Source organism: Halyomorpha halys, unplaced genomic scaffold (genome assembly GCF_000696795.3).
Source record: "Halyomorpha halys isolate HHAL.00 unplaced genomic scaffold, Hhal_1.1 Scaffold66.1, whole genome shotgun sequence".
Taxonomy (NCBI): Eukaryota; Metazoa; Arthropoda; class Insecta; order Hemiptera; family Pentatomidae; genus Halyomorpha; species Halyomorpha halys.
Genome location: NW_027112997.1, coordinates 1,619,575 through 1,633,571, shown reverse-complemented (window position 1 = coordinate 1,633,571; position 13,997 = coordinate 1,619,575). Strand labels below are relative to the sequence as shown.

The 13,997-nt window shown below is 29.8% G+C and overlaps 1 protein-coding gene across 3 annotated transcripts in view; it reads left to right on the top strand.

The window, feature by feature from the left end:
• Positions 1–13,997, top strand: part of scalloped (TEA domain transcription factor 1 homolog scalloped) — a 688,296-nt gene that overhangs the window by 214,521 nt on the left and 459,778 nt on the right. The window lies entirely within an intron of this gene.

Here is a 13,997-nt window from a genome sequence, read left to right as displayed (position 1 = left end):
TGTATCTTTTTAGCCCTGCGAAGTGGGGTGAAACGTCGGACATTAAATAGTTAAAAAAAAAAGTTCTTTTTGACCACAACCCTGACAATCTTCTTATATTTTAATATTTACTTTTTAATGACATATAATGTAGCCCAAATATTGTCTAAATCATGATTGAACTTTTTTTTTAATAGAAAATAACGCAATTTTTTCCCCTTAACTTGAAAGAACAAAACATAAAAAAAAAAAAAAATAATTTTTTGTAACTTATAGAACAGTCATAATTTTTTATTTTCCTTTACCACTGTTGGCAGTCATCAACATTGATCCTTAGCTAAATTTGGGGTGAAATAAGTTCTTCTTTTGCTCCTCTTTGGCTCTTGGATTGACGGCTTCTTCCATTCACTGTGCTGACAGTATCAAGGCAGTTTGGGTTCTTGGCTCGAGATAGTTGAAAGAGTTTATAACTTCAAATAATGACCCCTCTCTAATCGAGATGAGGTGAGGAGGCGGGTGGCGTGATACGGAGCCGACAATCCTTCAGCACATTTGTCGGTCCGCTGAAGACTAAAGGCTCCCACCTATTTATTTACCCTTAAATGATCAAGGCCAGATAGAAATCTCCAACGTTACTTTCAAACTCAACTCCCTTTTATAAACTTTATGGAATATAATCAAACGCTACACTGAACTCTTATCTGATGAAAATTCCCGAAATGGAAAAAAAAAAAAAAATCATTCAGGTTCATTTGCAACTGAAAAAAAAATAAGGGATATCTCGAGAACATCAAAATGTAAAGGGTACTTTTTAAGTTATACAATTAATATTTTAAGCTTTAATTTAATTAATAATAGAAATGTAATGATTGGATGTTTATTGGATATACTGAAATCCAGAATATCAAATTTACGTTTAAAAATTCAGGATTATTTCAATAGTTTATTAATATACTATATATTATTTTTTGTTAGAGAGTTAATACTTTTTTTTAATATATATACTTTTTATGTTTGTTATTTTTACATATTTATACTTTTTATGTTTGTTATTTTTACATATTTATAACATTTCATAATTATCCCTTATATATTTATTACATTTATTTAAATGTATTTATTTTGCTATATGCATGCATGCTGATTAATGAAATATTATTTTGCTTAATTATGTATGATTTTTATGTATATATGTTTTTTTCTATATTTAAAATTTTTACTATTTATTATATTGAGACAGATTTAGATGTAGATATATATGTAGATAATAGAAGGAAAAAATGAATAATTGTATTAAAAAAATTTTAAATATAGGAAAAAAAAAAAATCCGGCATCTATTTATAAGTACTGGCAATACGGAAGGGAATTAATTTAAACTCATTTTGTTTGATATTTGATTGCAGAGACAGGATAGAAATCATTTAAATATAAAAAAAATTAATTTGGAACTGTTTATATTAAATAATTTAATTAGTAATATCGCATTAAGTTCAATGACGAAGACCGAAACACTGGTTGGCTAAATATCTACCTCCACCAATGGCCGTCAATACCAACTAGATGAGATCTAACACAATTTCCCCCATCTTCCCTCGGTTCAGCCCTGATTACCTTTTTAGTGACCCGTTTCCTATCCAAACCCCTCCCCCCACTTCCATTTCCATCGTTGCGAACGATTACTGTTATTGTATTAGTGGGTGAAGGCTGTGGCCTATGAAGACAGTTTGAGAACCGCTGCAGATTTATTTTTAGGGCCGAAAAAAAAGGGAACAATACGGTAATTTTTTAAATTTCTAATGGCAAATAGCCGTTATTTTCCGTAATCATATATATACGTTTTTATTTTATTAATATAATATGCAGAATAAAAGTTGTATTCCTTCTAGTACAAGAGCCCAAGAGGAGAAAAAACTCAGTTATTTCACCCCAATTTCGATTGCTTCAATGAAAACTTTGATAAGTCTGCCAAGTACAGTTAGAAGGAATAAAAAATGGTAGCTGTTCAAAAAAAAAATTTTTCAATTGAACCTCCATATCGTTAAAAATACCAACAACTCTAAAAACCTCAAGTAACATCATTTAAAGCAGAATAAATTTACTAAAATATGAGCCCTAACAGTTATAAACGTTCAGTAGTTTCCGAGATACAGTTTTTTTAAAAGCAACATTTTATAAAAAATGTACTAAAAAATCGAAATATTGTGAATTTACTAAGGGAGAGCTATATCATCCATTGCTTTATTAGTTTTTAAAACATTCAAAACAATACTGACACAATGAAAACACAAACTACGAGCAAGTAGCCTAACACGACAACAAACAAAACGGTGACAAGCTCAGCTAGTCTGTTGTGCGACGTCATTCTCCATTTAACAGACTCTTAACCATGTTATATGTTATATTGTTGTTACATCCTATAAGAAGGAAATATTTCTCTATTTAACATGAGTTTTTCTTTTTAACACGATTTGACATGTTAAACTAAAGATTATTTCACTTCTTAAACTTTATTAAATTTATTACTTTAAAAAATTAACAAGATGATAATTTCTAGTTGTTCGGGCAAATTTTAGACTAATGAAAAACTATATCTCAGGAACCATGAGGCGTACAAATACCAATTAGTGCTAAAATTAAAACTAATTTAATGTGCTATAATGTAATTTATGACTTTTATCTTCGAAGGAGTAGTAGTTTTCATATTTGCTAAAATAAATTGAATTCTAGTTGTTCAGACAAAATTTCATGTGCAAAATTCATAATAACTACTACTCCTATGAAGAAAAATATTATATACTACATTATAATACATTCAACTATATTTAATTCTATTGCTGGAAGACATCTAATGGTTCCTGAGATATAGTTTTTCATTAGTCAAAAATTTGCCCGAACAACTAGAAATTATCATCTTGTTAATTTATTTATGCAAATATAATGAAAACTAATACCACTACAAAAATAAACATCATTAGCTACTTTATAGCACATTAAAGTAGCTTTAATTTGAGTGCTAATAGACATCTTTTCGTTCCATGGAACTTGAGACAAAGTTTTCCCAAAATAAATTCACAAACTACATATATGTCAGGATATATTTCATGATATATAACTTTTAAATATATATATATTTATATATTCATTTGCTGTACCATATCGTTAAAACTACTGTTTAAGGAAATAGCCAATATTTCATAATAAATGTACTGAAAAATCAGTAATTAGTGCATTTATTGGGAAATCTTTATCTCAGGAACCATGAAAAGTGCAGATATCCATTAGCACTCAATTAAATGTGGTACAAAGTGAAAAATGATAGGGGTATTCGTGATGTGTTAAATGTAAAATGTTTACCATGTTAAATGTTATAAGTATAGGATTGTGAGCAGCCCTATTTAAAGTCATGTTAAATGCATAAGAGCTCCTAGCGGATTTTTTGAGCAACTTGTTTTATAACCTTTCCTTCCAAAACTTCATGTTATTGTTTACTATTAAGTTTTGATTCAAGTAATTTATTACAACGTGCCTAAAGTAAGTGAAAAATAGAAGTTGTGTTAATCTTCTGATTTGTGAGGAAGAGAATCAAGATAAGTTAATTGACTACTGTTATTACATTATTATTATTATCATCATCCATTGCTTTATTAGTTTTTAAAACATTCAAAACAATACTGACACAATGTCACAATAATGACACAAAACACAAACTACGAGCAAGTAACCTAACACGACAACAAACAAAACGGTGACAAGCTCAGCTAGTCTGTTGTGCGACGTCATTCTCTATTTAACAGACTCTTAACCATGTTATATGTTATATCGTTGTTACATTCCAAAAGGAGGAAATATTTCTCTATTTAACATGAGTTTTTCTTTTTAACACGATTTGACATGTTAAACTAAAGATCATGAATACCCCTAATATTTGCCCTCTTAGGAGTAATAGTTTCATTATATTTGCTAAAATAAATTGATTTCTAGTTGTTTGGAATAAATTTCACAGGCGAATTCTGACGGAAGGATGCTTTGCGCAAACCCTTTGTCCCACCTTACTCCGGATCTCATAGAATCCTTAGTCGCAACGACGTACATTTGACCGATCCTTATCGGTAATGGAGAATCTGTTGTGTCGATAGACAGGCTCAAACCATCCTATATAATCACTGACGATGAACAACCTTTTGTGATCTTTCACTCTGACCTTGCTTCATCAACTTCTTTGTCGACCATCTTTAAGAAAGAAGAGTTACCGATGAAGTCCCCTAACCCCACACCTTATTCTGAACCAGAATACAGAACAGGTCCAGGCAGAGTTGTGATACGCGAATTTTGTCTCTCCGACTCCGCCATCTGGGGCAGAGTAGTGTATCTAATCTCATTTTCTATTTGAATTTCCCGGCGTATCTAATTGATATTATCTGATAACCAAGACATAATCAGCGATAGCCATCTCTTGATATCTAGTGGTCAGATACTCAAGCAGCCGCGGAGTCCAAGGCATCTAAACATTGATTTCCTCATTCATTTCTCACACTGAGGTCTCCTGCGTTGGTGATCTATGTCAGAAGTGAGTGACAATATCATTTCCATACAATGTTCTATTAGTTGTTGCAATTAACTCCTCAATATTCACTAGGTGGTACAAAGAAGTCGCATTCTGAGAGCTATTTTTGTTTAGCAGATCACTTGTTTTATTTACGTTCATGTTAATTTTTATTTCACAGATGCAGTATTTCGTATATAATTTTTTTTTATAAAGACGTTTCTTTTATTTAAAACATTTAAGCACATCTATCATCCTTTGATAAAATATACTATTATTCTCAAAATCATTAAATACCAATTTTATTTAAAGTATGGCTGAGAATGAACTAATGATCTCTAGCAAATCATTAAACAATCCAAAATCTCGATCTAAACAACCATGGTTTGATGGAAATTGTAGAAATTCCAAAAAAAATTTAAAACAATAACATATAGAGCAATGATTAAATTCCAAGCATCACTTGAATTGTTCAATTATTTATTAAAGCTAGGAAATCATACAGATAGCTAATACACCTCAGGAAAGTAGAATTTAGACTCTGCATTTCAATAAACCTACAAGAAGTCAAGGAACAGCAAACAATTAAGTTAAATATAATGAAGTAAATAATAAATATTACGTTAATATTTTTGTATTATCCACTTTGTTTTATTGTTTTGTAATGGAGCACTAGACTCAGGTTTTGTTTTATAACTGTAACTTTAATGTAATGCAATTTTTACAAGACTTTGTCTTTCACAAATAAATAAATTCTATTCTATTCTCTTATTGAATACATATTTTATTTGTGAAACTTTCCATGCAAATATCTTTTAAATATACAATAAATAACATTTCCGATATGTATAAGAAATGATATTGATTCGATAATTGGCTTTAATTAAAAGCGATCTGTACTAATTCATACATCTTATTTAATTGTGGAGAGTGTGGTGCATTTTCTCTGTTATGTAAAATCTCGAAGGAGACCGTAAATCTCGGCTGAAGGAGGCCATCCAGAAGCATGATTGCTTTACATACCTTTGCTTAAAATGTGTGAAGGTATAATCTGTCTTGCAGCAAAATTCAACTCTCTAGATTGTTATAAAAAGACAAAGAAATTCACTACACTGGTGTTATATTTTACACGATTAGAACAAAATTTACTAGAGAAACCTTCGTACATTATGGATAGATTATAAAATCAAATATCTTTCTGGAAATTATAATTTATTTGCATATTTATCTTCAGTACATAATTACCTAGTTTTCAAAGTTTAAAGTTTACTCGAAAATAAAATCGACGTGACAAGCAGTTCCTAATAAACAGTTATTTCACCCCATTGTATGTTTATTATAATGAAAGCTATGTATAGTCACTGGTCAAAATTAATGAGTCTAGCAATTATAATTAGAGGGAATAAAAATAGTAGCTATTTCGAAAAGGGAATAAAATGGATTATGTTAGCACTCAAATTAAAGCTAGTTTAACGAGCTATTAAGTAGTTTATAACATTTATCACAAATGTTAGTTTCTATTTGTTCGAACAATATTTTTGATTTATGATAAAATATATCTGAGAAACCATTAGACGTACAGATGTCTGCTAGCACTCCAATTAGCTAGTTTAATGTACTAAAATGTAGTTTATTACGTTAATATTCTTAGGAGTAGTAGTCATATTTTCATATGAAATTTGGTCAAGCCACTAGAAATCACTTTATTTTATCATATCATAAAAACTACAACTCGTACGAAGATAAACGTCATAAACTAATTTATAGCATAATTATGAGAGTTAGTTGACCGTCGATGACTTATACGAGGAAAAGATGGTTGGGGGTGCGGTCAAAATAAAACACAAATAAGTTGATGTAACTTATTTAATCGTGGCAACGTTTCGGCCAGAGTTTCTAGCCTTCATCAGGGCTAAGAACAGAACAAGATAACAACCAATGAGTATAGAAATTAAAAAATAAAATATAAACAGAATGACATGAAGTGAATAATTTTACAGAATGGAATTAATAAAATAAAATGATGAGAGAAGTGGAAAATAAAATGTATACATAGGTAATTGAATAAGTAGGTAAAATAACATAATTAATAAAATAATTAAGGAAATAAAATAAAAATGAAGTTATATAATGCAAATAAATATGAATATATTAGTTATTAATATAATTTAAAAATTAAAATATGGAAAGAAAAATAAGATTGAGAGAAAGAAAATATATGTAACCATAATAATTGATTAAGGGACAAAATATAAGTAAAATTTAACAAAAAAAATGGAAACAAAATATAACAAATAGAAAAAAAAATTTGAAAACAACAATAATACATGGTGAACATAGCTAAAAACATGGGTTAGGAAAATTGAGAAAAGAAGGGGTGGTAAAATAAAGATAGGGAAAAAAAGAGAATAAAACGAACCTGTTTGCTTGAAATCTAACCGCCAAGTGGTATTCTGCGCCGATAATAGCCTCTCCGAATTAAAAAAAAAGACGTTACTAGAATGACTTAATGTTTTTAAGAGGAAACGTTGCGAGTGGGTAGAAAATAAAAAGTAAAAAGTAGAAAATATTTAGAAGAAGAAAGCGTGTGAGAGGGTGACGACAAATGGTAGTAGAAAATGTTAAATATATATATGTACAAGGATGACGAAGTACCGGAAGATTACAAAGTGTCAGGAGTATTTAACAACAATTAAAAAGAGGAAACGTATATAAAAGGGTGACGATAAATGTGTTAGAAAAAGTTTAAGAAGTGAAATAATACGTTACAAAGTGGGCGGAAAAATAAAATTAAAAAAAATTATAAAAATTACTTAAATTATTATATAAAAATTACTTATTATATAAAAATTACTTATTATATAAAAATTGCTTACTTACTCGATTAAATAAGTTACATCAACTTATTTGTGTTTTATTTTAACCGCACCCCCAACCATCTTCTCGTACTTCCTAGCACATTTAACTAGTTTAAATTTGGCTGTAATAGACAACTATACGTCTCATTGTCCCTGAACATAAATAGCCGGATAAGGCTAAATTTAACGAATTTACTCTACTTAAAATGATGTTCTAGTGTTGTAGTTCTAAAGATATGGAGTTCTAGTAATGTAGTTCTAAAGATATGAAGCTCTGAATGAAAAATTAATTGATTTTGACGATTGAAACAGCTGTAATTTGTTATTTCTCCTAATTATACTTGGCAGACTTATCAATTTTGAATAGTAACTATACATCGTTTTCATTTAAGTAATAAAAACATTTTTGTTTCCACTCAGCTCCTGTACTTAATAACTTGAATTTTCTTCATTATTTATGTGTTATATTTTACTACTCAATTTTGCAACAGTCAATATATTATTATTGTTATATCATTAGCTGCATTTTTTAAATTACGTACATATCAGTTTTGTTTTAGTCTTTTTTTAGTATTTTTTATTGTAGCGGTATTATATAAATTAAATAATTAGTTTTAAAATTATATTGTTCTAGCATATAAACTATTGTTGCCTCCACAACGCTCCAATAATTAAAATTGTTCTATACAAATATTTAATTTTATATTTATAGTTATTTTGGTAACGGCCAATAAATATTGCCATCCGGCCGGACCAGATTTGTTATACTTTGAAACAAAAAAAATAATTATAAACTGCCTTACAACTGGCAAATACATCTAACTTAATATTTCTTCCATATTAATTACAGCATTAAAAAGCGAATTGCATTGCTTAATTTTTTTTTTTAAGTAAACCCATTCTCCGTCCTTCCTTTAGATGATGGGTGATTTATCTTTGTATGGTTAGTATTTATTAAAAAAAAAGGGTTTTAACACTGTTTGCGTTTAAATTAGACAGATTGTGATTTTAAAATAAAATAAATTAAAGAAAGGAATTATTTAACAAATTACTCATTGATTTAATTAAAAAATCCAATAAATACCTAAAGAGTTCATTGGATAATTATCCTGATTCCACGATAATTAAAAGTAATAGCGTTAACAGTTGATGAAGGGGGTTGTAGAGCATAATGGCCCTTCGATTTTTGAAGGTTAATGACTCGATTCTTTGATCTGGTGTCTATAGGACAAATGAGATTAATTGCGAAATAGGCAACTCCACTAATTTATAAAGCCGTTCTGAAATACTTGGAAGAGTGGGTTTTCCGGTAGTAATTATGTCTGTTTTTTTTTCCTCTTGAATAAATTTGAATGTATTTTCTTTATTAATGCTATAATAACCTATTTAGGATAGGTAATTCTAAATCACGAATAAATAAATTTGGCAAAATTATTTTAAAATAAGTAGCATTTGTCTTTGTCAAAATTTTAAAGCCATATAATATAATACGAGATGGTGTGACGTTTAACAGCGATAAAGTATTTAGACATGAAAATGAAGCATGTGTTAAGCCGAATTCATATTCCCCATCACCATATGTATTGGGGTGTATTAAAAAAAAGTAACCGTTTTATAAAATTCAAGATTTCAAAGAACTAAATAATTTAAACCTTTTTAATACTTAATAATCCCTTTAGAGCATTCTCTAAGCTTGTTTAGTCCCATTCCACTTCCTTAAAAAAAGCCTCAGTTTAGTTATTTGTTTCAAAGAAGGAACATGACAGTCCCCTACGAAATTCTCGCAATTTTAAGGCATTAATGGAAAAAAAAATTCAGAACAGCTGAAGCAACTCGTGATATTATTAAATGTGAAGGGGAAGGTGTCCTTGACTAGCGCACTGCGTAGCGTTGGCTTGAAAAATTTATCATTGGAAATACGACGTTGTAAAGGAAGAATGGCTCCGGGAGGGCGACCATTTTTGGATATTGATGAGTTTCTGCAGGAAGGTGTTGAGTCAAATAGGTCCAGAAGTACTCCCGAACTTGGCAGGGAGTGTAGTGTGTCGAAAGATACTGTTAGTCGCCATTTACTCTCCATGGGGAAGGTAAAGAAGAGCAGTAAACTGGTTCCTCAGCAATCAGCAATCTCTTGTCGTTGAACCAATGAAAAGTAATGTACTTCATGGTTTCGAACTCCTGCCTTATCCACCATATAGTCCTAACCTACCACCATCGGATTACTACTTGTATCAATCCATTGCCTATTTCCTTCAAGAGAAAAAAATTGATAATTTTGAGGAGGTTGAAATTGCTGTCCAAGAGTTCTTTGACAGCGATCCCAAATAATGCTGTTAGAATGGTAGCATAGTGTAAGGCACTCCAATGACCCGGGTTTGAAACTGTGGTAGATAATTATTTTTTGTTTCTCTGTAGCCATGAATCAGCTTATCATGAATCAGGGTTAGGGAGCCCTTCTGGATCCACTCAGCCTCATGAAGTGTGTACTCTTAATTAGAAAAAAATCTAGCTATTAGATGTGATTCTGATAAAATCACTTCCTAGCACAACCGTTGGTCTAGTTTTAGTACATCTTGACTACTACACCCCTGAACCCTAATCAAATTTAGCGGTCAGTTATTTTACCTCAATTATTAATTACTTTAATGGGAACTACCTATAATTACTTATAAAAATTGATGAGTCTGCCAATTATAGTTAGAGAGAATACAAAATGAAGGCTGTTTCAAAATACTAATATAAAAGTAATTTTTCATTCGGAGCTCCATATCTTTGTAATTAGCTACAAAACTAGAAACTCTTATAGAACATCATTTAAAGTAGAGTAGATTTCCTAAAATATGAGCCATAGTACATCTGTTTATATTCAACAGTTCCCGAGATATGTTTTTTTTAAAATGATATTTCATGAAATATATACTGAAAAATCTGTAGTTTGTGAATTTATTATGTGAAAGCTTTATTTCAGAGCCAGACTTAAAGATGTCTATTAGCACTGAAATTAAAGCTAGTTTAATGTGCTATAAAGTAGTTAATGATGTTTATCTTCGTAGTAGTAGTAGTAGTTTTCATTATATTTGCATAAATAAATTAACAAGATGATAATTTCTAGTTGTTCGGACAAATTTGTAACTAATAAAAACTAAACCATTGGACTTACAGATGTCTTCCAGCAATCAAATTAAAGATAGTCGAATGTACTATAATGTAGTATATAATATTTATCTTCGTAAGAGTAGAAGTTTTTCTAATATTTTCCAAAATAAATTCACAAAATGTTGATTTCTAGCTGCTCGGACAACGTTTTTTTACTTTTGAAAATAAAATATATACATAGGTATGTACCTATGTATAAATTTTATTTTCCACTTCTCTCATCACTTTATTTTATTAAATCCATTCTGTAAAATTATTCACTTTGTGTCATTCTATTTATATTTTCTTTTTTATTTTCTATATTCATTGGATGTTATCTTGTTCTGATCTTAGCCCTGATGAAGGCTAGAAACTCTAGCCGAAACGTTGCCACGATTATATACATTACATCAACTTCTTCGTGTTTAAAAATATTTGTATTTAGTGTGTTGTATTAATTGTAAAAGGAAAGGGTAGACAAAAAATCTTATTGTGATATCATGTAAATATAAGTATTATGACCGATTATTGTTTAGTCTGAATGGTAAATTTCTATTAAGCTGCTCTTATGTTTAAGTTGTTAACCCTTAGTTAAATCATTTCATGGTACAAAGAAATTTCAAATTTGTTTTAGCAACGAATTACTAATCTATTGCTGTATCTTAAATTATTAAATGTTCATACCTTTACATTTAGTTTTCGGAATTATTTTATTTATTGACGATTGTGAAAAAAAAATGTTATTTCTTTTAATACATTTGTAAACTGTCTGGTAAAAAACGATCAATTTCAATTGTATGAGACTGGAATATTAAAATAATTTATGTTCTAGGAGATTTGGTTAATTAACGCTGAACAGAAAAATAAATAAATTTTTTTGAGTAAATAGTGATTGATTCAAACGTCCATTTAAAAAAATATATATATTTTTGTGTAAATAGTGATTGACTCATATGTCCATTTAAAAAAACAATAAATATTTTTGTGTAAATAGTGATTGATTCATACGTCCATTTAAAAACTAAAATAAATATTTTTGTGTAAATATTTATTGATTCATACGTCCATTTAAAAAAAAAAATTAAATATTTTTGTGTAAATATTGGTTGATTCATACGTCCATTTAAAAAAAATGAATAAGTATTTTTGTGTGAATAATGATTGATTCAAACGTCCATTTCCTATATCACCCTTCCCTGTGTGTCGCTTGCCTTTTCCACTTGAACTAGCACCCTAAGACTTAGCCTAGAACTAAGTTTGTAAAGGAAGTCATTTAAGTCTTTCCAACTGTTGAGGATCTAATGAAAGGCTTGTAACTCTCCAAGGGGGAACAGATGTAATTGCAATGACTTGTCTCAACTTGTTCGCCGTCGATACGTATCCTTAAACGTCCAGTTTCAGTGTTTATTCCCGTCTATTTCGGTATATTTGTTGTTTGTAAATAAATAAATAAAATTGTTTTTAAATAAATAAAATCTTGGGAATATAAATAAAAATGTTTGTAAAAAAAATAAAAACATGGGAATAAAATTTTGCAAGTTTAAACTAATAAATAGTGGTGTCCGGTTTATAAGACCTACTCTATAAATCTGTAAAATAAGTTTATGTTTGCCAGTTAAAATATTTGTGGTTTTTACAACGACGACTTAAGATTTTCTAAACTATACTAATTAAATTTAATGTTAGAACCCTTCACAGATTCTTTATATCATTATTAAATATTTCTTCATTTTATTATTATTCTTTTTATACTGAAATATCAGTTAGTTTTTTAGCTTAAGGCTCTGTACATGAGATAGTTTTATAGCTAATCTAATTGGCTATAATTTTATAGTTTATAGGGTTTTTTGATATATGGTTTTTTGGATTTTATACTAGCACAAAAAAAAAACTAACGATAGGTACTCCTCAAGGATCCTGCTTGTCCCTGGTACTTTAGAATGTACTGGTAAATACTGTTTTTGAAACTAACTTATCAAAGAATACAACAATGCTAGCTTATGCCGACGAAATTTTGGTTCTGGTTAAACGTTAACCAGTACTACGACTAATTAGAATCTGTTACAAATACTATATTAATACGACTTGGGCTAGGACTAACAAACTTCAGTTTAATGTAGACAAGACAAAATATATCATATTTTCACGGAAAAGAGCAATTCCCTCATTAAATATTAAGGTAAATTCTTCTGGACTCATACAACATGGTGTAATTCGATACCTGGGCATTCTGTTAGACAGGAAACTAAATTGGAACCGGCATATTGACAATCTATACAATCAGTCACTACAGACAATTAACAGACTTTCCATTGCCGCAAGACTCAGGTGGGGCCTCAGATACTGAAAGTCATTTACGAAGCAGCATTAATTCTAAAAATACTGTACATGATTTTGTATCATGGTGTAAATCGGAAGAGATATTTTGAGAAACTAAAGAGACTTCAAAGGCTGATAGCAATAAAAATGTGTAAAGTACACTTATATGAGGCTGCCATCATCCTTTCTGGAATGCAACCGTTAACTATACATGGAATGCAACATTTAACTATACATGAGAAAACTGAGTTATACAGAATCAAAAAACTACATACTGATTACAAACACGTATCACTTGACGAGATAGAACTACCTATTCAATCCAACAAATGACTACATCCTACTTCATACATAAATGTACTTCCACCGACGAACTCATATGACTCTGATATAACTGACATATACACGGACGGTACAAGGTGAATGGCAATATGCTTGTGCATGGACTGGTTCATGTAGACTTGGAAATGTAATAGAATGTCAGTACAAGCTTCATGGTGTTCCCTCAACCAGGCCGAGAAATTAGCCGTTTTAAAAGCTTTAGAAAACCTCCTTGAAAATACATCTCAGGTGCATTCGCATATAGTCTTGCATCCAGATAACATGAATGTTCAGCACTCACTCAATAAAACAAACATTCACGACCCACTGACTGAGGAAATAAGACTAAAAATCCTTCAACTATTTTTAAAAATCAGTGGAGGTAAAATGGATGAAAGGACACTCGGGCTGACAAGTGTCACGAAGATGGTCAAGTGCATAATTTCAGACATATACTTTATGAATGTAAACTATATGATCGACAAAGAGTTCAGCTAATACCAGATGTAATACTGAAACAAGGCAATTGGCCTGAACCAGAACGCATACTTTTTACTAAATTTAAGACAGACTTGCTAAAATTCAAAAAACAAATTGACTTTGACCAACTGACTAATTATAGAAGGGCAATCTAAAACCTCTTGTTGTATTTGTTGATTTTTGTTTTTGTTTTTCATTCTTCTTTTTATTATTAATTAATTATGTGTTTCTTTTAATTTTATAAACAATGTAACAAATTGTATATACTCAAATCCTTTGTATTGTAAACATATAATATATGCAGTATGTCTTTCGTATAAAGGAAATAAACTATCTCTTTATAGGGTTACCATGTAGAGAA